The following is a 27,464-nucleotide window of genomic DNA, read 5'->3' as shown; positions in this document are numbered from 1 at the left end:
TTCAAAGAATCTGGAACGATAGCTGAGAGAAGAGGCTGATTGAGTCGCACTGCAGCTTGGGTCGTGCCTCCCAGAAGCAGATCCCGGCCTGACCCGCAGGCGGAACCCGAGTGCTGCGGCTACCGCGGAGACCCGGCGGGTTTCACCGAAGGCTGCCGGTTTCCTGCTCTTGCTTGCCCCTGTGCGAGGTAGCGTCTGGAAGGGGCTGCTCTTCAGGTTTTCTGTCAGGGTTCTTGGGGCTGCACTGACAGAGCCTACAAACATGTCGGGGTTCAGTCCGAAACTCATCGACTACCTGGAAGGGAAAATCTCCTTCGACGAGTTCGAACGGCGGAGAGAAGAGAGAAAAACCCGATAGGAGAAAGTGAGGTGATGCTAGGCCACGGTATCCTTCACTCTCGTTGCCCTGCTGCAATTAGGTGTAGGGGAGCCAGACGACAGCTTCGCTGTCATGGGGCGGGCTGGGAACTTTCAGCAGCTTCTTCCTTATCTTAGGGAAACTCCGGTTGTTACCCTTCATCCCTGTGCTAAGCTTCTTAAAACGTTTTCCCCCATGGGAAAGCTTTTGTCTTGATGGTAACCTCTTCTTCCTCCCTCCGACCCGCCCCCCCGCCCACCTAATACTACGTTTTTATCTTAGAGCAGCTTAAAGCTGGTAAGTTAAATGGCAGGTGGAGAGAAGAGTTTGTAGTCACAGCGTCAGGTTCTAGTTCTAGCTTTGCCACTAAGTCGTTTTGTGACAGTGGATGAGCAGCTCACCTCTCTTCTTTAGGCCTCAGTGGCTTTTTCTGAACTGGAACGATTGAGCTCCTGTTTTTCAGGAATCTCCCTCAGGAGGGAAGCAATAGTCCCCCCCCCGCCCCACCAAAAAAAAAAATGTAGTATTGTTTGATAAGAAGATAAGCCTCAGGCATATCTTTTTCCCTGTACTTAGAAATATCTGAACTTGGCCGCGTGCGGTGGCGCACACCTGTAATACCAACACTTCGGGAGGCGGAGGCGGGCGGATCACGAGTTTGAGACCATCCTGGCTAACATGGTGAAACCCCGTCTCTACTAAAAATACAAAAATTAGTTGGGCATGGTGGTGCACGCCTGTAGTCCCAGCTACTCGGATATCTGAGGCAACACAATCTCTTGAACCTGGGAGGCAGTAGTTTCAGTGAACCGAGATCGAGCCACTGCATTCCAGCCTGGACAGAGCGAGACTGTCTCCAAAAAAAAAAAAAAAAAAAAAAAGGCAGAAAGAAATATCTGAACTTTCTTCCTTCAAGTCCAAGAGAAAATTAAAAGTAATTAAATCTTTTGAAATTCGCTGGTAGCAAACTTCATAATTCATGCGACTAATAGGGACTCATCTTTTTATTCATTTCATTTTGTTTTATTTTCCGACAGCGTCTCGCTCTGTCACCAGGCTGTAGGGCAGTGATGAGATCTCGACTTACTGTAACTTCCACCTCCCGGACTCAAGCAGTCCTCCTACGTCAGCCGTTGAGTATCTGTGACCACAGGGTTAGCCATCACACTCTCCTAATTTGTGTATTTTTTGTAGAGACAGGGTTTCTCTATGTTTCCCAGGCTGGTCTCCAGCTCCTGAGCTCAAGGTATCCTCCTGTCTTGGCCACCCAAAGTAGTTGGATTACAGGTGTGAGCTACCAAGACATCTTTTTATTTAAAATGTTAGGATACAGTGTATTCATTAGTGAAATTATTAAGATATTAATTAATTTATTTATTTTACAAATGACAGATCGAAGGGTAAGATCTAAGTACTTCGAAATGCTTTGATAGTGTTCAAACTTAGATTCCACCTACTGTGTATGTGTTACAGCTCAAGTTTTGTAGAAATTGAAAATGAGGCAAATGCCCTGTTTTATAAACTGCCAACCCATGGTCACAAAATGCCTGAGTGGCAAAGCTAAGACTAGAACCAGATACTCTGTGGTTGAGGAGAGCTAAGTCTGCATTACTTTTTGGAATCATTAAGTAATTTTCAATCACGGAGTCTTCAGGAAAAAGGAAAATTATCAGCTGAAGAAAATCCCGATGACTCTGAAGTTCCATCATCATCAGGAATTAATTCTACCAAATCCCAAGACAAAGATGTCAATGAAGGTATGTTAAAATTAAGTGCTGCCTACATCGAATGTTTAGAGCATGTAAGCAAAGTAATTTAGTAAAACATTGTATTTTCACTGCATTGATATTCTGTTGATTACCTGGTTTATCAAGAGCATAATGCTTGGTATATGGTAGGTGCCCAATAAATATTTGTCGAGTTATTGAATACCTTAATGGTTATTTTTTTTGGTGAGCCCTAGTGTTGGAAAAGTGTTTTAAATTGACATCAATATATATTTGGGAGCTTTTTAGGATTCATTATTATATATATATTTTTTGAGGCAGAGTTTTCCTCTTGTTACCCAGGCTGGAATGCAACGCGATCTCGGCTCACCGCAACCTCCACCTCCTGGGTTCAGGCAATTCTCCTGCCTCAGCCTTCTGAGTAGCTGGGATTACAGGCACGCGCCACCATGCCCAGCTAATTTTTTGTATTTTTAGTAGAGACGGGGTTTCACCATGTTGACCAGGATGGTCTCAATCTCAACCTCATGATCCACCCACCTCGGTTGGGCCTCTCAGTAATTAATCATTTCCAGACTATATTCCCTCAAATTGTAATGAATTACACTTCAATATAAAGTGGCTTCCAAACCACTGCTTTAGTTATAGGGAGGTAAGTTGGAAATGTAAGTTGGTTGTCCACATGGAAGTTCACACAGCATAGGTGTCTGGGTAGGCTACCTCTTTCTAGCACCCGGTTCTCAGCTTTGTGTGTCCAGATATTAAATTTGGTTAGTGCACCCAGACTAATTAAATTCACTGTAGCCTTGTTAATTAACTAGTAAGCAAATTTATTAATTTTCAGTGATTGATAACCTTTTTGGGGGATCAGAATGCTGATAATATCACAGGGTATCTATTTACTACCAGATCAAGTTACTTGGGATGCTGAACTGCCAATCAGAATTCAGCTTCATGTATAGGGACTGATAACAACTGTCTAGTTCTGGGGGTTAGATGTACAGTTTGGTTCCTTTTTTTTTTTTTTTTTTTTTTTTTTTTTTGAAATGGAGTTTTGCTCTTATTGCTCAGGCTGAGGTGCAATGGCGTGATCTCACCTTACTGCAGCCTCCACCTCCCAGGCTCAAGCGATTCTCCTGCCTCAGCCTCTGGAGTAGTTGGGATTATAGGTGCCCACCACCAGGCCTGGCTAATTTTTTTTTTTTTTTTTTTTTTTTTTTTTTTTTTTTAATAGAGACAGGGTTTCACTATGTTGGTCAGGTTCATCTCGAACTCCTGAGCTTTTCCTTCTAAACAAATAAACATTTACCCAGAGAACACACAGTTGTAGTATGACAGAAAATAAAAAAAAAATTGTTCCTACATCCATGGACCAAGTGGGAAAAATGGGGCAAAGAGGAGGGAAAACTAGGGGTTGCAGTTTCTTATTCTGTCAGGAAAGTGGGGTGGAAAAGGCAGCTGATGAAAAGGAATGAGATCATGTCCTTAGCAGGGACATGGATGGAGTTGGAAGATGTTATCCTCAGCAAACTAATACAGGAATAGAACACCAAACACTGCATGTTCTCACTTATAAGTGGGAGCTGAATGATGAGAATACAGGGACAAAAGGGGGTGACACACACAGTAACACACATGGGAGCCTGTTGGAATAGGGGAGGGAGAGCATCAGGAATAACAGCTAATAGTTGCTGGGCTTAATATCTAGGTGATGGGATGATAAGTGCAGCAAACCACCATGGGACATGTTTACCTATGTAACAAACGTCCACATCCTGCACATGTACCCTGAACTTAAATGTTGAATGAAACAAAAGGCAGCTGAAGTTGTTCTAACAATTTGTGGGTCCTTCCTTATCTGCTGAAGAGAGGAGCTGCTCTTCTGTCATCAGGTGTTTGAGTAGCTACTATAGCAGCAGGCACAAATGGGTGCCTGTCTGTCCTGTTACCTAAAGCTGCTTCCAAAAGCTAGCCATCAGGCCCTCAGAAAGGGGCGAACTGAGTCCAATTCAGGCTCATCATGAGCAGTCAGGCACACAAGGACTGCTTGGCTTCTGCTCAAATAATCTCTTCAGTCCTTGTAAGATATAAAGCTCCTAATTTCTTAGGAAGGATTTTTCCCGCAACTCTACCAAGAGTCTTGGTAAGTATGAGCATGTATTCAGAGCAGAAGGGGTCAGTTTTGAAGAAGCTTTGGCAAAGTCTGCTAATTGCAATATGTGGCCACTAGCATTGTCCATTTACCCTGGACAGTACTAAATACACCACTAAATACTTGTTCTTCACATGTTTCTTACACATGGTGAAGATAGGGTCTTTTAATGTTGTTTTCAATTCATTGATGCTCATACATGAAACTAATTTTTATATATTGACCTTCTGTTCAGCAACCCTGCTAAATAAATGTATTCTTATCATTTGTATATAGATTTGTTTTGGATCTTCTATGTATATAATCATGTCATCTGTGACATGATAATTTTTTCCTTAACATCTTTATACTTCTTATTTCTCATTACATTGGCTAGGACCGCCAGTAAAACATTGAACAAAAGTGGTGGTAGTGGGCAACTTTGCCTCATTCTTAGTAACTTTCAATAATTCACCATTAAGTCTATTTGGGGAAAATTTTTGTAGATATTCTTGAAATGAAAGATACTCCTTTTCATATTTAGTTGACTAAATTTTTATTAAGAAACGGTATTGGATTTTATCAAATGCTTCTTTTTATTGGGATAGATCATACAATTTTTATTCTTTTTTCCTGTGATAAATTTTACACATTTCTTTGCATCTTTGTTTTGGATATTCAGAATTCTTATTTATTTTTTTTTCTGAATTCTTGAATATCATCCCTATGACTCATTTATACAGCATCTTTGGCAGTTGAAGTATTTCACTTATATGAGTATGCTTACAAGTTTTTTTTTTTTTCTCTTGGAGACGGAATCTTGTTCTGTCACCCAGGCTAGAGTGCAGTGGCGAGATCTTGGCTTACTGCAACCTCTGCCTCCCTGGTTCAAGTGATTCTCTTACCTTAGCCTTCCGTGTAGTTGGGATTACAGGCGCTTGCCACCACATGTGGCTAATTTTTGTATTTTTTAGTAGATACAAGAGTTTCACCATCTTGGCCAGGCTAGTCTCGAACTCCTGACCTTGTGATTGGCTTGCCTTGCTTAAGAGTTTTATTTTTTAACACAGGCTGGGTGCAGTGGTTCATGCTTACAATCCCAGAACTTTGGGAGGCCGAGGCAGGTGGATCATTTGAGGTCAGGAGTTCAAGACCAGCTTGGCCAACATGGCAAAACCCAGTCTCTACTAAAACTACAAAAATAGCTGTGTATGTTGGCGCACGCCTATAGTCTCAGCTATTTGGTAGGCTAAGGTGAATTGCTTGAACCCAGAAGGCAGAGGTTGTAGTGAGCCAAGATCACAACACTGCACTCCAGCCTGGGTGACAGAGTGAGACTCTGTCAAAAAAAAAAACAAAGCCAGGTGTGGTAGCTCACGCCTGTAATCCCAGCACTTTGGGAGGTTGAGATGGGTGGATCACATGAGATCAGAAGTTCAAAACCAACCTGGACAACATGGCAAGACCCCCATCTCTACTAAATAATACAAAAATTAGCCAGGTGTGGTGGCTCATGCCTATAATCTCAGCTACTCAGGAGGCTGAGGCATGCGAATCATTTGAACCTGGGAGGCAGAGGCTGCAGTCAGCTGAGATTGCACCACTGCACTCTGGCCTGGGCAACAGATGAGACTCTGTCTCACAAAAAAATAAGTAAATAAAGTTATTGAACACAAATATATATATATATATATATATATATATATATATATATATATATAGATATGCATGTATATATCTATATCTATATATACTTAAAATTTTGACTATTTTGTTGGAACTTTTCTAGAAATATGTTACATGTATATCTTTGTTCTCTGTCGCTTGTAACAGAATACTTGAAACTGGGTAATTTATAAGGAATAATTATTTATTTCTTACAGTTAGGGAGGCTGAGAAGTCCCAGGAAGAGGAACCACATCTGTTGAAAACCTTTTTGTTGGTGGAGATTCTTCAGAGGCCCAAGACAATATAGGGTATCACATGATGAGGGGGCTGAGCATGCTAGCTCAGGTTTCTCTTCCTCTTCTTGTAAAGTCACTATTTCCACTCTTATGATAACCCATTAAATCATCAATGGATTAATCTATTATTGGGTTTAAGACCCAGTCTCCCTTAAAGGCCCCACCTCTTAATGTTGGCACATTGAGGAATAAATTTCAATTTGAGACTTGGAGAGAACAGATATTCAAACAATAGCAGTGTCTCTGTTTTAACAGAAAATTGGTTTCTGAACTTAACTTTTTTTTGATCATTCAAAGTCATCATTATTGACTTTCAAAAATCATTATATTATACTATGGTGGTATCCTAAGAACTACTGTCATGTTATTTTAGTCCTGAAATAATAAAGCTATTTTAATACTAATAATAGCATTCAATGGGTTTTTACTGTATGCTAGGCATTCTAAGTATATACAAATACACACACAGTCATACTCATTTTGTCCTCAAAGTAGCCTTATAAATTATTAACCCTTTTTGCAAAAAGAAACAGGTATAGAGGAGCTTCAGTGATTTCCTGAGGTTATACAGCTAGTGATAGATTAAGTCTGGAACCAGACAGCTTGACCCTAGAGCCCTCACTTTTAACTACTATGCTATACCACCAGGGTTCCGTACTACCAGGCTTGTTTAGATCTTAGGTCTATGTCTTAATAATTCTTCTGTTTTTTTGTTTTGTTTTGTTTTGTTTTTTTTCTTTCCTATTATTGTGTGTGCTTCTGATATTTCAGTTAATTTTGCCTATAAATCTGGATGCAGCCTAAAGGATGAGTCCAACGGAATAAAACATGACTTTGTGATAACTTTATTCTTTTGTTTGTTTTTTGTTATTTTATTCCAACGGAATAAAATACATGACTTTGTGATAAATTTCTTCTTTGGTTTGTTTTTTGAGGATTTTTATTTACTGTTTTTTACTTTGAAATTTGGTGTAACTGGGGTAAAAATTTATACTCAGGAAGTACTTGTTTTTCACTGAGAATTCTACAGCCTTTTCTCCCCCCAACATCAATGTCTTTTTTCTGAAGAGAAACTTAAGATGGAGTGAGTAAATCAGTTCACAAGGTCTTTGCTTCCATGCTTGGAGAGAATGAAGATGATGAGAAGGAAGAGGAAGAAGAGGAGAAGGAGGAGGAGGAAGAAACATCAGAGCATCCTACTGCTGGCAATCGTGAAACCAAGAAAATGATGAAAGTAAATTGTTACTTTGGTATTTATAAACAATGAAGAAAGTGACATAGTAATTGAAAAATAAGTCTGTAATTGTTTCATAGTAACTGAAAAAGAAATCTGGGAAACTATTCAAACTGTGTGAAAGGAAATACTATGACACAACTATTATTATTTGTTTATTATGTTTCCTGGTAGATAATTTTTATGTGAAATCTTAATTATAGCTGGGTGTGGTGGTGTGCCTATAGTCCCAGCTGCTGGGGAGGCTGATGAAGGAGGATCACCTGAACCTGGAGAAGTCAAGGCTGCAGCACTTCAACCTAGGTGTCAGAATCTCAAAAAAATAAGTGCAATACAATAAATAAATAAATAAATAAATAAATAAATAAATAAATAAATAAAATAAAGTCAAAGCAAAATGGCTCATTTAAACCAATTGGGTCATTTATTTAAAAAAAAAAAAATGCCAGAAAGGTAGGATCTAACACACACACACACACACACACACACACACACAGAGAGACAAAACCTTAATTTTTGCATATGTCAAAATGGTTTTGCTATTAAAAGGTCCATACTGGTGAAGCACAGTGTCTCATGCCTGTAATTGTAGTAGTTTAGGAGGCTGAGGCAGAATTGCTTGAGCCCAGGAGTTTGAGACCAACCTGGGCAACATAGTGAGGTTCTGTATCTACAAAATTTTTAAAAAAATTATCCAGATTTGGTAGTGCACTCCCGTGGTCCTAGCTACTCTGAAGGCTGACGTGGGAGGATGCTTGAGCCCAGGAAGTAGAGGCTGCAGTGAGCTAAGATCACGCCACTGCACTGCAGCCTGGGCAACAGAGTGAGACCCTGTCTCAAAAAAAAAAAAATAAAAAATGTCCATGTCCATACTATGACTTGATACTTTTTTTTAAACAAGTTCATTCTGAGTAGATAAATTTGAAAGAAGGGGGATCTTCAGTAAATTACATCATAATCCTGGCATACAAATCCATTCTGCAGCATCCAGCTTTACATTTCTTATTCTAATTAGTAATTTAGTAGCTCCTAACCACTTTTTTCCCTCTGCAATTGTGTTTTAGACTTTTTTTTTTTTTAATGAGACTGCCTTGATCTGTCACCCAGGCTGGAGTTCAGTGGCATAATCTTGGCTCACTGTAACCTCTGCGTCCCAGGTTCAAGTGAATCTCATGTTTCAGCCTCCCGAGTAGCTGGGATTGTGGGCATGCACCACCATTCTTGGCTAATTTTTTGTTATTTTCAGTAGAGACAGGGTTTCACCACGTTGGCCAGTTTGGTCTTGAACTCCTGGCCTCAAGTGATCCACCTGCCTCAGCCTCCCAAAGTGCTGGAATTATAAGAGTGAGTCACCACATATGGCCACTTTTAGACTTTTTCCTGCGATATAAACTTCAGTCAATTAAACTTGCAGCCATTTAGTTCTGAGTTTCAAAAAACTGAAAATGTTTAAATGAAAATTTCAGTTTTATTATATTTTTTATTAATATGGTTGGAATTGAAGTCTAAGACTTCACTATATTTTAATCTGTCATTTTTCTTCCATACAGGAAAAGAGGCCTCGGAGTAAACTTCCCAGAGCTCTGAGAGGTCTCATGGGTGAAGCCAGCATTCATTTTGCTCGAGGAGAATGTGAAGAGGTGATATTGATGTGCATGGAAATCATAAGACAGGGTGTTTTCTGTGGGAATTTTTTTGATAATAGCAGTTTAAGAGTCTGACTTAAAACAAATGGAGGAACACTTCACAGTATTATTTGTAAAATATGTTCAGAAGCTTAAGGGTAATTGTGGTAATGGTATTGCCATTTTTCACAAGAAAATGAAAATCTCAGTATGATTCAATGAGATTAATATTTGTTGAATTTTCACAGTTACCTTTTTTGTTTTTGTTTGTTTTTAATGTTTCAATTGGGTTTAGACTTTCGAGTTGTCAGTGTTTTTAAAATATGGCAAATACATTATGGTAAAGCCACTTGAGCTTTCTTTTTTTCCTTTAGTGTTCTGGATCTTGCAGTACTAGATTATGTTAATCTATTTTTTGGTAAAAGACAATTTAAACTTGTCATCTCATCTGCCAATTAAATGGTGCATCTTGGGCATATTAAATGATATCTTTAGTTTTTTCTTTTTCTTAAACGAATTACTTATATTTATTATTTTGTTTCTTCGATAATTTGCCAAATTATGCCCTGCAGAGTGGTTTGGGTAGCTGTAATACAGTGAACTTTTATCTTTTCAATAATTTGGCATTTCTTTTTGGTTAGACTAGGGTCATTTTAGAAGTCTTATATCATTATAATTTCCTGGATTTTCATTAGGGAATTTGAGGCTACTGCTTAAGATTAAACAGAATTTTTCCTTTAGTATGTTTCATTTGGTTCCTACTTTCCAGTATTATCTGTTCCTTTGTTTTAGTTTATAATTGTTTTTGACAAAAACCTTTGACTTTAATACCTCATAATCTTTGAATTTTGTTTCAGAAACAGTATTTCAGAAATGTAGACTAGCCAGTCACTTTGATATCCGTTTAGCTGCTACTTAGGTATCATCTATTCATTCATACCATACTCCTTGGTGTGGGAGCTAAATCATGAAGATTCAGCCCCACTGATGTGACTGGCGTTTATTGGGATGAGCTTGCTGATACTGAGCCATGTTTATCCTGAGCAAAGGGGGATTTTCATGAAGAAGATGTGGTAGAGATTAGGATTTTTCATGAAATTATACCTTGCTTAGAGAAACCAATGCTTTAAAAATGCTAAAAATGTTTGAAAATAAAGCTGATATAACTAGCATTTATTTTAACTTGCCTTAAAAGAGTTTGTATAATTTTGCTAGAGTGATTTGAAGAATTTAGGTATTTAAAAAAAAGACACACATTTTGAACCAGGAGATTGACATAAACTCAAACTTCTTCTCTCAGCCAATGGAATTTATTTTTTTAATTTGTTACAGCTCCTCTGGCTTATGAGCCATTCTCTACTCTTGCCATGATATATGAGGACCAAGGTGACATGGAAAAATCATTGCAGTTTGAGTTGATTGCTGCACATTTAAATCCCAGTGACACAGAAGAATGGGTTAGACTGGCAGAAATGTCTCTAGAACAAGACAATATTAAGCAGGCTATTTTTTTGCTACACGAAAGGTAATCAAAAACTTTTTTTTTCACTTTGACAAGATGTGACATAGTAGGTTTTTTTGATAATTGCATTTGCTACTCTGGGGTGTGATATTGGCTGAAATAAATTTGTTTCTATTGCCTCTTATTCTAGAGGTAAGTATTTGGGGTTCCTCTGTTCCCATGTTTATCAGGGACTTTTTTAATGTTGTGAGATAATACAACACCAAAGTTGGTAGATGAATAGTACCTTCAGCTTCCCACCAAGATCAGTGTTGGTTTTTTAAGCTGTTCCTTGATGATTAACATCCGACGAGATTGACCACATTAAGAAGAGTACTATTGAGATTCAGATTCTATTTGGTCTTAGGTCAAACCTAGTCAAGAGTTCCTGTGAAGATAAGATTTATTCAGAATAACTCCCTTTTTTCCATTGATGAATTAGTTTGCTTATTAAATTTTCTGAGATGATAGATCACACCCAGATACTATGCATTCCTTTTGGTGATAAACAATTTGTACTTCTTTCTCTTTTGCTCTTAAATATGAACCTACTAATGTCCATTATCTATGGGAGTGATCAAGCCTTTATGAACAGATGGGTGATCATAAAATGGCCATGGGTGGTTATAGGCATGTTTTAAACCTGTTGTCTCCGTCTGATGGCAAATGTTTTATGCAGCTGGCTAGAGATATGGCAAAATAAGTTTGGAGTGAAATGTATCTAGTTACCCCTATTAATCTTATTTTGCAAATCAAAGTATATATTTGAAATAGAAAGTACTTTTCACTGAAGTTCGAGAAGTGTTTTGCCTTATGTATTTTATTGTTTTTTGTTTTTTTTTTTTTTTTTTTTTTTTTGAGACAGGGTCTTGCTCTGTCAACAGGCTGGTGTATAATGGTGTATTTATAGTTCACTGCAGCCTTGAACTTCTGAGCTCAAGTGAACCTCTTACCCAGCCTCTTGAGTAGCTGGGACTACAGATGCATGCCACCACAACTGGCTAATTTTTAAATTTTTTTGAGACAAGATCTTGCCATGTTGCTCAAGCTGGTCTTGAACTTCTGACCTCAAGCATTTGTTCTGCTTTGGCCTCCCAAAATGCTAGGATTACAGGTGTGAGCCAGCATGCCTAGCCCTGTAGGTTTAGACTGTACCCGATTTTCATTACTTCTCTTTTCCAAGTCAGTTGTGTCATTGCTTAGATAATTATGTATATAAGATTACATTTTAAGTGCTCAGAGATTTAAAAATGGGACATGTCCTTAAAAAATGAGTCAGTTGGGGGGAAATGGAGGAGGGACGGGAAGGTGGGGAGGTGGGAAGAGATAGCATGGGGAGAAATGACAGATACAGGTGAGGGGAAGGAAGCCAGCAAACCACACTGCCATGTGTGTACCTATGCAACAATCTTGCATGTTCTGCACATGTACCCAAAACCTAAAATGCAATAAAAAAAAATAAATGAATAAATAAAGAAAGAAAATGAGTAGGTTCTCAGGTTTCCAAACTTAGTTGAAATTGTGTATATTTTCAATAATTAAAAAAAAAAAATTATTGCATATGTGCCAATGAAATGGTAATGATCTGGGGTCATTTATTACTTTATCTTGAGTCAGTACATATTTTAAGACTATAAAAATTTTCTTTTACACTTGGCATGTTATTGATGGTGGTATGTATTTTATTCTAAAATATACTCTACTACATTTACTTCTCTTGTATGCTGCACGGCAAAACAAAGTAGGAAAATTTTTGTTGAGCAGTGCCTTGTGATATGCTTTTTATTCTAGAGATATCATATTATATTTAGGTCTAGGAGTAACCATCTCCATCAGGGTACATTAGAGTTAACCCTATTAATCCGATGGCCTTTATCACAATGATGCTTAGCTGTGAAATTGTCCCTTCCCCTCCCAGGGATGGGTTAAATAGGACTACTAGAAAGCATTTCTAGGAAATCTGTAGAGGGAAGGCAACCCTAAGTTGATCCCTGATGGAATGCTATGAGCACTGAGGGTCTTCCCAGGTTATTTACTCTTAAATCTGTAGCTGTCACAGTGGTTAGTCCAGTAGGCTTTGACTTTGTGAAATGTTAGGTGGCCTATATAGTGAATTGGTTTTCAACTTCTATTATATATAATACTTTTTTTCTTTTAATTGCATTTTAGGTTTTGGGGTACATGTGAAGAACATGCAAGATTGTTGCATAGGTACACACATGGCAGTGTGATTTGCTGCCTTTCTTCCCCTCACCTGTATCTGTCATTTCTCCCCATGCTATCTCTCCCCACCTCCCCACCACCCCATCCCTCCCCTATTTCCCCCCAACGGACCCCAGTGTGTAGTGCTCCCCTCCCTGTGTCCATGTGTTCTCGTTGTTCCAACACCCACCTATGAGTGAGAACATGTGGTGTTTGATTTTCCGCTCTTGTGTCAGTTTGCTGAGAATGATCGTTTCCAGGTTCATCCATGTCCCTACAAAGGACGTGAACTCATCGTTTTTGATGGCTGCGTAATATTCCATGGTGTATATGTACCACATTTTCCCTATCCAGTCTATCATCGATGGGCATTTGGGTTGGTTTCAGGTCTTTGCTTTTGTAAACAGTGCTGCAATGAACATTCATGTGCATGTGTTCTTATAGTAGAATGATTTATAATCCTTTGGATATATACCCAGTAATGGGATTGCTGGGTCAAATGCGATTTCTATTTTTAGGTCATTGAGGAATCGCCACACTGTCTTCCACAATGGTCAAACCAATTTACACTCCCACCAGCAATGCAAAAGTGTTCCTATTTCTCCACATCCTCTCCAGCATCTGTTGTCTCCAGATTTTTTAATGATCGCCATTCTAACTGGCATGAGACAGTATCTCAATGTAGTTTTGATTTGCATTTCTCTAATGGCCAGTGATGTTGAGCATTTTTTTCATGTTTGTTAGTCTCCTGTGTATCTTCTTTTGTAAAGTGTCTGCTCAGATCCTTTGCCCACTTCTGAATGGGCTTGTTTGTTTTTTTCTTGTAGATCTGTTTTAGTTCTTTGTTAATTCTGGATATCAGCCCTTTGTCAGATGGGTAGACTGCAAAAATTTTTGCCCATTCTGTTGGTTGCCATTTCACTCTAATAACTGTTTCTTTTGCCGTGCAGAAGCTGTGGAGTTTGATTAGATCCCATTTGTTTATTTTGGCTTTTGTTGCCAATGCTTTGGCATTTTGGTCATGAAGTCCTTGCCAACGCCTATGTCCTGAATGGTTTTGCCTAGATTTTCTTCTAGGGTTTTTATGGTGTTAGGTCTTATGTTTAAGTCTTTAATCCATCTGGAGTTAATTTTAGTGTAAGGTGTCAGGAAGGGGTCCTGTTTCTGCTTTCTGCACATGGCTAGCCAGTTTTCCCAACACCATGTATTAAACAGGAAATCCTTTCCCCATTGCTTGTTTTTGTCAAGTTTATCAAAGATCAGATGGTTGTAGATATGTTGTGTTTCCTCTAAGGCCTCTGTTCTGTTTCATTGGTCTATATCTCTGTTTTGGTACCAGTACCATGCTGTTTTGATTACTGTAGCCTTGTAGTATAGTTGGAAGTCTGGTAGTGTGATGGCTCCTGCTTTGTTCTTTTTGCTTAGAATCGACTTGGCTATGTGGGCTCTGTTTTGGTTCCATGTGAAGTTGAAATTGTTTTTTTCCAGTTCTGTGAAGAAGGTCATTGGTAGCTTGATGGGAATAGTGTTAAATTTGTAAATTACTTTGGGCAGTATGGGCATTTTCACGATGTTAAGTCTTCCTAACCATGAACATAGAATGTTTCTCCATCTGTTTGTGCCCTCTCTTATTTCATTGAGCAGTGGCTTGTAGTTCTCCTTGAAGAGGTCCTTTACGTTCCTCGTTAGTTATATACCTAGGTATTTTATTCTCTTTGTAGCAATTGTGAATGGCAGTTCATTTTTGATTTGGCTCTCTTTAAGTCTGTTACTGTTTATAGGAATGCTTTTGATTTTTGCACTTGATTTTGTATCCTGAGATTTGCTGAAGTTGTTTACCAGTTTCAGGGGATTTTGGGCTGAGACAATGGGGTCTTCTAGATATACAATCATGTCATCTGCAAATAGAGACAGACAGTTTGATTTCCTCCTTTCCTATTTGAATACACTTTATTTCTTTTTCTTACCTGATTGCTCTGGCTAGAACTTCCAGTACTATATTGAATAGTAGTTTTGAGAGAGGGCATCCTTGTCTAGTGCCAGATTTCAAAGGGAATGCTTCCAGTTTTTGCCCATTCAGTATGATATTGGCTGTTGGTTTGTCATAAATAGCTTTTATTGTTTTGAGATACGTTCCGTCAATACCTAGTTTATTGAGGATTTTTAGCATAAAGGCTCTTGAATTTTGTCAAAGGTCTTCTCTGCATCAGTTGAGATAATCGTGTTTTTTTTTTTTTTTTTTTTGAGACGGAGTTTTGCTCTTGTTACCCAGGCTGGAGTGCAATGGCGCAATCTCGGCTCACTGCAACCTCTGCCTCCGGGGTTCAGGCAATTCTCCTGCCTCAGCCTCCTGAGTAGCTGGGATTACAGGCACACACCACCATGCCCAGCTAATTTTTTGTATTTTTAGTAGAGACGGGGTTTCACCATGTTGACCAGGATGGTCTCGATCTCTTGACCTTGTGATCCACCCGCCTCGGCCTCCCAAAGTGCTGGGATTATAGGCTTGTGCCACCGCGCCCGGCCTTCATGTGGTTTTTGTCTTTGGTTCTGTTTATGTGGTGAATTACGTTTATGTTGAACCAGCCTTGCATCAGTGGGTTGAATCATGCTTGATCATGGTGGATGAGCTTTTTGATGTGCTGTTGCAATCGGCTTGCCAATATTTTATTGAAGATTTTTGCGTCTATGTTCATCATGGATATTGGCCTGAAGTTTTCTTTTCTTGTTGAGTCTCTGCCGGGTTTTGGTATCAGGATGATGTTTGCCTCATAAAAGGATTTGGGAAGGATTCTGTCCTTTTGGATTATCTGAAATACTTTCAGAAGGAATAGTACCAGCTCCTTTTTGTATGTCTGGTGGAATTCGGCTGTGAACCCATCCGGACTTGGGCTTTTTCTGGTTGGTAGGCTCTTAATTGCTGCCTCGACTTCAGACCTTGTTATTGGTCTATTCAAGGTTTCGACTTCTTCCTGGTTTAGTCTTGGGAGGATGCAGGTGCTCAGGAATTTATCCATTTCTTCCAGGTTTATTAGTTTATGTGCATAGAGTTGTTTCTAATAATCTCTGATGATGGTTTGTATTTCTGTCGAATCTGTGGTGATATCCCCTTTATCGTTTTTTATTGCATCAATTTGGTTATTCTCTCTTTTTTATTAATCTGGCTAGTGGTCTGTCTATTTTGTTGATCTTTTTGAAAAACCAGCTCCTGGATTTATTGATTTTTTGAAGAGTTTTTGTGTCTCTGTTTCCTTCAGTTCTGTTCTGATCTTAGTTATTTCTTGTCTTCTGCTAGGTTTTCAGTGTTTTTGATCTTGCTCCTCTGGCTCTTTCAATTTTGATGATAGGGTGTCAATTTTAGATCTCTACTTTCTTCTCATGTGGGCACTCATTGCTATATATTTTCCTCTAGAGATGGCTTTAAATGTGTACCAGAGATTCTGGTATGTTGTGTCTTCATTCTCGTTGGTTTCGAAGAACATCTTTATTTCTACCTTCATTTCATTATTTATCCAGTAGTTATATAGGAGCAGGTTGTTCAGTTTCTGTGAAGCTGTGAGGTTCTGAGTTAATTTCTGCATTTTGAGTTCTAACTCGTTTGCACTGTGATCTGAGAGACTGTTATGATTTCCGTTTTTTTGCATTTGCTGAGGAGTGATTTATTTCCAATTATTTGGTCAGTTTTAGAGTAGGTGTGATGTGGTGCTGAGAAGAATGTATATTCTGTGGATTTGGGGTGGAGAGTTCTGTAAATGTCTATTAGGTTTCCTTGTTCCAGGTCTGAGTTCAGGTCCTGGATATCCTTGTTAATTTTCCGTCTGGATGATCTGTCTAATATTGACAATGCGGTGTTAAAGTCTCCCACTATTATTGTGTGGGAGTCTAAGTCTCCTTGTAAGTCATTAAGAAGTTGCCTTATGTATCTGCGTGCTCCTGTTTTGGGTGCGTATATATTTAGGATCGTTAGCTCTTCTTGTTGCAGTGATCCTTTTTCCATTACGTAATGTCCTTCTTAGTCTCTTTTGATCTTTGTTGCTTTAAAGTCTATTTTATCAGAGATGAGAATTGCAACTCCTGCTTTATTTATTATTATTATTTTTTTTTGCTCTCCATTTGCTTAGTAGATCTTCCTCCATCCCTTTATTTTGAGCCTTTGTGTATCTTTGCATGTAAGATGGGTTTCCTGGATACAGCACATTGATAGGTTTTGGCTTTTTATCCAATTTGCCAGCATATGTCTTTTGATTGGTGCATTTAGTCCATTTACTTTTAGGGATAGTATTGTTATGTGTGAACTTGATACTGTCATTTTGATGCTAGCTGGCTGTTTTGTTGGTTAGTTAATGCAGATTCTTGATTGTGTTGATGCTCTTTACCATTTGGTATGTTTTTGGAGTGGCTGGTACTGGTTGTTCCTTTATATGTGTAGAGCCTCTTTCAGCAGTTCTTGTAGAGCAGGTTTGGTGGTGATGAAATCTCTGAATACTTGCTTGTTTGCAAAGGATTTTATTTTTCCTTCACTTATGAAGCTTAGTTTGGCTGGATAGGAGATTCTGGGTTGAAAGTTCTTTTCTTTAAGGATGTTGAATATTGCCCCCCAGTGTCTTCTGGCTTGTAGGGTTTCTGCTAAGAGATCTGCTGTGAGTCTAATGGGCTTCCCTTTGTGGGTAACCCGATCTTTCTCTCTGGATGCCCTTAGCATTTTCTCTTTCATTTCAACCCTGGTGAATCTGATGATTATGTCCCTTGGGGTTGCTCTTCTTGAGGAGTATCTTCGTGGTGTTCTCTGTATTTCCTGAATTTGAATATTGGCCTGCCTTGCTAGGTTGGGGAAGTTTTCCTGGATAATATCCTGAAGAGTATTTTCCAGCTTGGATTCATTCTCTTCATCACATTCAGGTACACCTATCAGACGTAGATTAGGTCTTTTCACATAGTCCCACATTTCTTGAAGATTTTGTTCATTCCTTTTTGCGCTTTTTTCTCTGTTCTTCCCTTCTCCTTTTATTTCATTGAGTTGATCTTCAACCTCTGATAGCCTTTCTTCTGCTTGGTCACTTTGGCTGTTGAAACTTGTGTATGCTTTGCGAAGTTCTCATGTTGTGTTTTTCAGCTCCATCAATTCACTTATAATCCTCTCTATGTTGTCCATTCTCATTACCATTTCATCCAATCTTTTTACAATGTTCTTCGTTTTTTTTTTGCATTGGGTTAGAACGTGTTCTTTTAGCTCACTGTAGTTTCTTACTACCTACCTTCTGAAGTCTGATTCTGTTATTTCATCACACTCCTTCTCCATCCAATTTTGTTCCCTTGCTTGTGAGGAGTTGTGATTCCTTTTAGGAGGAGAGGTGTTCTGGTTTCGGGAGTTTTCATCCTTTTTGCACTGGTTTCTTCCCGTCTTTGTGGGTTTATTCACCTTTTGTCCTTGTAGTTACTGTCTTTCAGATTGGGTTTCTGAGTGAGCTTCCAGTTTGTGGATGCTGAAGTTACTTCTTCTTCTTCTTCTTCTTCTTCTTCTTTTTTTTTTTTTTTTTTTTTTTTTTTTTTTAAGCTTTCCTTCTAACAGTCTGGCCCCTCTGCAGTAGGACTGCTGAGGTCCACTCCAGTCCCTGCTTGCCTGGGGATCACCTGCAGCAGCTGCAGTACAGTAAGGGTTGCTACCAGTTTTCTCTTCTGCTATCTTTGTCCCAGAAGGATGCTCGCCAAATGTCAGTCTGTTCTCTCCTTTATGAGGTGACTCTTTGGATATATGGGGGTCAGGGAGCTGCTTGTGGAGACACTCTTATCTTTTATTGGGGCTCAAGTCCTGAGCTGTGAGCTCCATTGTTCATTGAGAGCTGCTGGGCATGTACGTTTAGTTCTGCTGCAGCTTGAATTCATAAACAGCTTTTTGTTCCCAGGTGCTCTGTCCCGGGGAGTTAGGGCTTTATGATTTTCCATTGTGCTGCTGCCCTCTTTTTTTTCCTTCCATGCTGTCTTGCAGTTAGGAGTCCACCTAGTCCCTGTTTGCCAGAAGAGGCTTTGCTGAGCTGCTGTGGTTTCTGCCCAGCTGCCATGTGATCTTCCCTGCAGTCCTGTCTATATGGGTGTAGTTTTAACTGCCTGGGCAATGGTGGCCCCACCTCTGTTATGGCGGACTCTGTCTGTGGTGGCAGGTTGCCTCGGCAATGGCGGGTTGCCTCAGCAATGGCTGGCTGCCTCAGCGATAGCTGCCTCTGTAGTGGTGAAGAGTCTCAATTATGGTGGATGCCCCTTCCCCACAGAGCCAGACTGTTCCAGGTTCAGCTGTGCTTGCTGTGAAACACTCAACCCAGAGCATTTTCAATTACTGTTTTTGTTGTCATTGTTGTTGTTGTTGGGCAGGGATGGTGGGACCCTCTGAGCCTATTGACCTGGCTACCTGGCTTCCTGACTCAGAGTCTTTTTTTTTTTTTTTTTTTTTTTTTTTAAAATTTAATGTCCCAGCGTTCCTGTTACCTGTTGAAGAGGCGCTGGGATCTCTTGTGCTACGACTCACTGAGCTGGCTGAAACAGTGGCACTGACATTCCTGGTGGTGGTTTTTTTGCCTAGGAATTTCCTGGCCTGGCTTCCTATTTCAGTTGAATGGGCAACTCTGCCATCTCAGGGCTCCAATCACCAGCTAAGAGGGCTCCCAGACCAGTGGCTTTTGTACGGAGAACCGCTGCTACAGGGTGTGGTCAAAGCAGCCATGTGGACCAAATCAGGCCTGTGGGGGCCAAAACAGCCACACCAGCTAGAACAGCTGCACTGGCAACCCCTCTGCCTGGGAATCTCCTGGTCTGTGGGCAATAAAAATTCATCTGGAAACGTGGCGTCCACTCACCCTCTGCACTTTCACTGGGAGCTGAAGTCCTGAGCTGTTCTTTGTCGGCCATCTTCCCTAATAACTACCTTTTAACATATCCATAATACTTTTTTGAGTATTATATATGATTAATGATTGTCAGTCTGCCACTGCCACTAACGTCTTTCCTACATGGAATTCTATCACTGCAACATCTATTTAGGCTTTCCCTTCAGTCCCTGCTTTCCCTCCAGAAATATTACTGGATATATCTTTGGCACTAGATACTATACAGGGAATGAGGATATCCACTATTTAACAACTTTTAAAAATCCCCTGCTCTTGTAAAGTGTAATGAGTGTGATAGACAATAAATAAATAGCTAAATATGTAGTACATCAGATGTTGATAAAGTGATATGAAGAAAAATAAAGCAGGAAAAAGGAATAGGGATTTGAGGTATGGGTGGTGTTATTTTTAAGATTGAATGATTAGAGATGGACTTAATTCTCTGTGGTATGGTCATACTGACTAAAGGTGAACTGAAGGAGGTACAAGAACAGATACTAAGGGAAGAGTATCACAAGTAAAGGAAATGGCATGTGCAAAGTTTATTTAGGGATGCTGAAGAATTAAGGGAGCAGTGCAGAGAGGTATCAGAGGATTAGATTATTTAGCCCTTTTGGACTATTGTAAGGGCTTTGGCTTTTATTCTGAATGAATTTCAAAGTCACTGGAGGGTTTTGAGTGGAAAAGTGACATGGTCTGACTTAAATTTTAAATGCATCAATTCTGGCTGCTCTTTTGAGAATGGATTGAAGAGTGGAAGGGCAGAAGCATGGAGACCAGTTAGGAAATTACTGTAGTGGTACCAGGATGGAAGCATCAGAAGCTGGTATGAAGTCATCAGATTATGTATGTGTTTTGAAGGCTGAGCTCTCAAGATTTCCTGATGTATTGAATATGAAGTGTGGGTTGGGGAGGTGGAAAGGTATAGAGGGAGACACTTCAATGTTTAGAAGTCAGGAAGAAGAAGAAACAGCAGGGAGACTAAAAGGAAATGACCAGTGAAGTAGGAGGAAGCAGAGAACAACATGATGTTCTAGAATTTAAGTGAAGAAAGCACTTCAAGGAGGAGGAATGATCATCTATGTGAGATACTACAGATAGATAATGTAAAATAAACACTGAGAATTGACAGATTTGGCAACAAGTTGATTGGAAATATTGGCTGATTTGGGAGAGGAGAATTTGAATGGATTAGGTTAAAAAGAGAATGGGAGGAGAGGCATTTGAGATGGTATGGGGGATTGACAACTTTGGGGGAATCTGCAAGAGGGGCAGAGGAATCAGTTGTAGGGATGGGAGGATTTTTTAAGTTGAGATAAATTACAATTTATTTAGATGGGAGTAATGAGAAATTGAGGAACACACTGAAGATTTGTGAGGGAATGGGCAGTTGCCTGAGCAATATCCTTAAGTAGGTTATAGGGAATGGGATTGAACTCGGGGTTATTTTCATGTATACAATCCTTTATCTTTTGATAAAGGGGAAGGCAGATGATATGGCCAAAGATACTGGTAAGAAGATAGGTGTGCTGGATATATGTGGGATGTTCTAATTTGATTATCTTTTCTTCGTAAAAATATCAAGCAAGGTCATCAACTGAGAGTGAGGACTGGGAGACTGCTGGAGGTTTGAAGATAGAAGATGTCAAATGGTTGTCTAGGACATTACTGCTCCGTAGAATGGCAGTGTTTGCATCACCTGGAAGCTTGTCAGAAATGCAGGATCTCAAGTCTGCCCCAGCTCTACTAGAGCTGAATACGTATTTTTACAAGATCGTCAGTTGATCCATATGCACATGCAAGTTTGAGAAGTACTGAAATAGGTAACTAGTAATACTGCTTATTAGTACCACAGACCTGCTTGAGGGTACTGGTCATTAATTTTGAGTGAGACCAGTTGGCATGGTCAGCTGGGCAGGTGATAGTGAAGAGTAGATATAGTTGGATATTAACCAGACTTGGAATTTTATTGAGTGTTTTTAATCAAGGAAGAGCAGCAGGGTAAGAGAACTGAGGATATGTGCAAAGGAGTAATTTTAATGTTGGGCCACATGGAGAAGGAAGAAAGTAAGTACAGGAAGGGTGCAGGTGATGATGAAAAAGTGGTAGGACCTATGCTTTGAAGATCTGTTGAGGTAGAAGAGTTTGGTATTGGATTACAGAGGGAATGAGCTGGAATGATAGGAGGTAGTTTTTGGTGAGTGAGATGCTTGAAATTATGACACTGTTTTAGTGATGTTGCACATTTTTCTGGATCAGCTCTGATTATGATTTTAAGAAAATATATATTCCTCTCAAATTCTAAGAAAATGAAAATCACCATTCATTGTTATATAGCCTAAGCAAGAAATGAGTTTTATAATTGGAATTAAGTAAACATTCATCCATTTTGCCACTTACATTTTTTTAGGAGTTACTATGAAGCCAATGATGTTACTTCTGCTATTAACATAATTGATGAAGCTTTCTCAAAACACCAGGGCCTAGTCTCCATGGAAGATGTTAACATAGCAGCTGAACTATATATTTCAAACAAACAATATGACAAAGCTTTGGAGGTAGGAATGCTTATGTGTTTCTCTGCTAGGTTTTGAAAGTTTCTGTGTTCTAGAAATTCTTAAAAATTGGCAGTTCTTTATTTTAGTTACGTTATGTATATATTTAAAGTCTATATTTCTAGATTCTATAGCAATTCAGTATGAAATAAGAAGTGCAGTTACATAACAAAAAAATATTGCCATTATCACAGGTGCCGAGTATTGTGTGTACTTCAGGGTAGCAGGACTCTACAGTAAGATGAATTGTTGATTTAGTTCTTAAACTGGTCGGGGCAAAGTAGGTTGGTTTTTTATGGAAGAGTTATATATATTTAGTTTGCATTAGTTAATAGGATATTAAAATGTTAATGCGTCACAGGGTTTCTCTCTCTCTTTTTTTCTTTTTTTATTATCTTGGAGGCCCAAGAACAAGGGTTTCTCATTTTTAAAAGACTTACTTTTTCTTTTTATAGCCCATCTTTATATTAGGGATTATCTGAATTGATTGTACATATCTTTGCATTATGAAAATGTTTTCATACATAACTATTTTATTATTTCCTTTCTTCTTTCCCATTGTTTTAGGTAATTACAGATTTTTCTGGAATTGTGCTGGGGAAAAAAAAAAAAAACAACTTCAGAAGAAGGCACCTCAGAAGAGAATAAAGGTGGTAGTTTTCTCTGCTTAGGAAAGTGTATATAATCCTCTCTTGGTCATAAGGTGGTGTTGTACAGTGAAAATTTATTTCATACTGTGGTGAGTTGATAGTTAATGTTCTTGTAAGTTTTCCTGAGAACGATTTTTTTCTCAAGAGATTTCATATCTTGTGAGTATTGACTTATAAGTAATCTTTAAAAAAATTTGTTTCGAGTCTCTTTTATTTTTTAGTATGTACATTTGAACATGGCATTTTTCATTGACAATCCTTTTCATTTTTATAGGGAAAAAAACAAATTACTGAAGTTTATCAAAAACCTTTAACACTAAAGCAGTTTACTTTTCAAATAGGACCTAAAATGCTCTCATTTAAAAAATTCTAACTTAAGCTTAAGCATTCACATAAAAAGTAGAAACTAATGTGATTACCCTACATTGTTTGAAAACTCAAATGTATAATTAGTGATCTGGTTAGAAAGTCATACCTAAGTGTGGCTTGTAGAGTCTCTTTGTACCATACTCATTAAACTATTCTGTGAAAATACTAACATTCAAGACCCTATATAAAGTTGTAGCAAAATTGATTTTTATAAGCAGATTATATAACCATGCTCTTGTAAGAGAATTCCTGTATAGTACCTTCAACCTTTATCCTCTGAGGATTTTGGTGGACTCTGCAGAAGGTGCAAGTGAGTTGGTACCGAGTCCTGCGTGCTTCAGAACAACTCCCTCTGTGGCCTGTCATGATCTAAAAATTCTGTCATTATGTAATCCTTTGGGCAAAGTCATAATTATTTGGAAACAAAAACTGTTATTTAAAATATAATCCATCCTAATGGTGAGTATTAATTCAATTATACAGGCCAACCTGTGCTAATTCATAGAGAGTGAGCCCAAGGTGAGATATGGGACAGATAAATGCTGAAGTGGAAAGTTGTTGAGGAAGGGAAACCCAGTTCAATAAGTTTCTTGTAAGGGACTGCTGGACATGTGGAGAATACACAGATGAGTATAACATTTGCTTCTCTCAAGGAAGTGGAGGTGGAAAAGGCGTTCAGATGAAGTGTATCCAGTTTAACAGTTGTGTGATAATTTCTGTAGCACACTTGATATTATGGGAAAATAGAGAAGGGCAGTATAGAAGGATGAGAAAATGTTTAGAGAGGCCCAGTTTAAGCAGAAACCATGAGAGTGTGATCCAGACTGAGTCACAGGGTGTGGGAGCACTGCTTGGATGAGCAGGACCAGATCACAGGCTATGCTTGGGACTGTTGAGTGATCAGGGTGGTGTGAATTTCTGATTAAGACTTTTCTTCTTAATTGTGTTAAAATTATTGCTGTCCTTTGTTTTGAAAAATATTAGAAATGTCAAGTTCTGTTTAAGTTTTAATTGTATATGTAATCATTTTGTTGTTTAATATATTTTATCCTCCCTCTCCCTAGAATATATATATATATATTTTTTTTTTTTTTTTTTTTTTTTTTTTGAGATGGAGTTTTCGCTCTTGTTACCCAGGCTGGAGTGCAATGGCGCAATGTTGGCTCACCGCAACCTCCGCCTCCTGGGTTCAGGCAATTCTCCTGCCTCAGCCTCCTGAGTAGCTGGGATTACAGGCACACGTCACCATGCCCAGCTAATTTTTTGTATTTTTAGTAGAGACGGGGTTTCACGATGTTGACCAGGATGGTCTCGATCTCTTGACCTCTTGATCCACCGCCTCGGCCTCCCAAAGTGCTGGGATTACAGGCTTGAGCCCCCGCACCCGGCCTTCCCTAGAACATATTAACGTAAATCAACAACAGGTTAAAGTAGTGACTTTTTAATTTTTTAGTGTGCAAAATAATGGTGCATCTGAGATCTGAAATCCGGCAGCTTAGAGTTGATGAAATAACTTTAAAGAAAAAGATAGGTCCAAAAGACTGGGGGATTAAAACAAATCCAAAGTGAGCAAGGGTAGTTTCTAGTATACATTTTTTAAAATGAGACCATTTATTGGTAGATTATGTATTGCCTACTGACGGTCACATTTTAAAATTCTTCCAAATGTGAAAGACCTGATGAGAATTCAGGAAAATATAGTATCAGTAACACAAAGACAAGCTTTTTAAAAGATAGTGTTGTTAAATGTTAGTTAATAATATGTAAGCTGTAGGGGCTATAAATATATATATATATATATATATATATATATATATATATATATATATATATATATATATATTACCTTCCTTGGCATTATCAAATTGCCATTAAGGTATCTAAATACTCTCAATCTCCATACTTACCAGATTGAACTGGTAACAGTTTGTGGACCTGCACAGGTCCCAATCTATAGTTTGAGTAGCACTGCCCTGTAGCATTCGCTCTTGTTAGCCAGGCTGGAGTGCAATGGCGTGATCTCGGCTCACCGCAACCTCCGTCTCCTGGGTTCAAGCAATGCTCCTTCCTCAGCCTCCCAAGTAGCTGGGACTACAGGTGTGTGCCACCATGCCCAGCTAATTTTTGTATTTTTAGTAGAGACAGGGTTTCACCATGTTGACCAGGATGGTCTCAATCTCCTGACCTCGTGATCCACCCATCTCCACCTCCCAAAGTGCTGGGATTACAGGCATGAGCCACTGTGCCTGGCCTGAAGGGACCTTCTTACCTTTTTAAATGTAGTTGGTCTGAATTTTGCCTTGTCTCATACTGAGATTGTGACTATTTTTTGTTTGTTTGCATCTGCCTGCAACAAAATTTCAGCTTTCCTGAATCACTTGATTTTAGGCATAATCTTGTATTCAACAAAGGTTGTGTTTTACTTTGTGATTTGATATGAAAGCAAGGTTTCTGACTTACACATCTGTACATACTGTATCTTTAAGGCCTATGCTGAGATTTCAGGTATTTCATATACCATAACTTACCTTTCTTGCTGAAAGTTAAAACACATAGATATATTTTATTGAACTTAGTCTGTTTGGACTTCTATAACAAAAGACCTGAGACTGGGTAATTTATAAAAAACAGAAATTTATTCCTCACAGTTTTGGAGATTAGGAAGTCCAAGGCATCAGCAGATTTGGTGTCTGGTGAGGGCCCTTTTTTCAAAGATGGTGCCTTCTTGCTGTGTCCTCACGTGGCAAAAGTAACAAACAAGAGAACTCTTTTATGAGGGCACAAATCCCATCCTCTTAATCACCTCCCAGAGACCCACCTCTTAATAACTTCACCATGGGGGTTAGGTTTCAACAAAGGAATTTTGGTGAGACACCAAATTCAGACTGATAGCAAACAGCATTTTAGAAAGAAAATCGAAGTGATGCAGTTGGAATATAGAACCCATACATGATAAAGATAGAATCCCATTTTAGTAAAGTTAGTCTCATTAAAATTACCGCATTGTGTTGAGTCCTCACTCAGACCTTAGCTACTGTCTACAGAAGAAATATGCTGTGGATATAGCTTTGAGTTAGATATGGTTCTTGCCCTCATGGAGCTTAGGGCTTAGTGTGAGTAAATTTATGTAGTAGGTAAATTCTCTCTTGAGCAGACTGAATATCTCAACTGGATTTCTCATAACAGTTATTGTCTCAGAGCTCAGTGATAAAAACAGTCTCTTAATTAAACTTGTCCAAATCCTTCTATAACTTGGTAATTTTAGGCAATATAGTCTCCCCTCAGTATTCATGAGAGATTGGCTCCAGGAAACCCCTTATACCAAAATACCTGGATACTTAAATCCCTTATATAAAATGGTGTATTATTTGCATATAACATGTAAACTTATTAGACTTTGCAAAATACTTTAAATGTGCATAAAAATTCCTTTAATTTCCCAGGGCTTTAAAAATTATCTTGCTGTAATGAGGTTTTAGAAAACAACACAGTATTATTTTATCCTTTTCTTAGCCTGTTTCTAGTGAACACTACAAAGAGACTTTTCAGTTGGGTGCAGTGGCTCATGTCTGTAATCCTAGCACTTTGGGAGGCTGAGGCGAGTGGATCACGAGGTCAGCAGTTCAAGACCAGCTTGGCCAAGATGGTGAAACCCCGTTTCTACTAAAAATACAAACATTTGCTAGGCAAGGTGATGGATGCCTGTGATCTTAGCTAACTTGGGAGGCTGAGGCAGAGAACTGCTTGAACCTGGGAGGTGGAGGTTATAGTGATGTGAGATCACAACACTGCACTCCAGCCTGGGTGACAGAGCAAGACTCCATTTCAAAAAAAAAAAAAAAAAAAAGAGAGAGAGAGGAGACCTTTCAATTCAAGAAAAAATAAGAGAAGGTTCATACATCCTCATTGTTTTTGTCATTTTAGTTCTCTGTAGTTTAGTAGAAGATCTGAAGTACGTAAGGTATTAGAAATAGAATAGGAAGCATACTTGCAGCCAAGGGACAGACTGAAAGAGATATAAGAACTTATTAATGGAATTGGCTACATTCAGAATTGACTGTGGAATCATTTGCTTTGAATGAAGTAAATGAGATCTTACATAGAAGATACACATCTTAAGTTTGCATATAGGAACTGCTTCTTGTCTGTTTATTCCTCAGCTCCTGAGAATGTTAACTGCACTATACCTGATGGTGTGCCAATAGATATCACAGTGAAGCTGATGGTCTGCCTTGTACCACTTAATGTATGTAATAAGATCTGCACTTGA

At 38.8% G+C, this 27,464-nt stretch overlaps 1 pseudogene; it reads left to right on the top strand.

Moving 5' to 3' along the window:
- Nucleotides 1-262: 262 nt before the first annotated feature.
- LOC141582948 (general transcription factor 3C polypeptide 3-like) lies at nucleotides 263-27,464 on the top strand (annotated as a pseudogene).

This window comes from Saimiri boliviensis, chromosome Y, assembly GCF_048565385.1.
Source record: "Saimiri boliviensis isolate mSaiBol1 chromosome Y, mSaiBol1.pri, whole genome shotgun sequence".
Classification (NCBI taxonomy): Eukaryota; Metazoa; Chordata; class Mammalia; order Primates; family Cebidae; genus Saimiri; species Saimiri boliviensis.
Note: the sequence above shows the minus strand (reverse complement) of the source record. Positions and strands in the feature narration are given on the sequence as shown.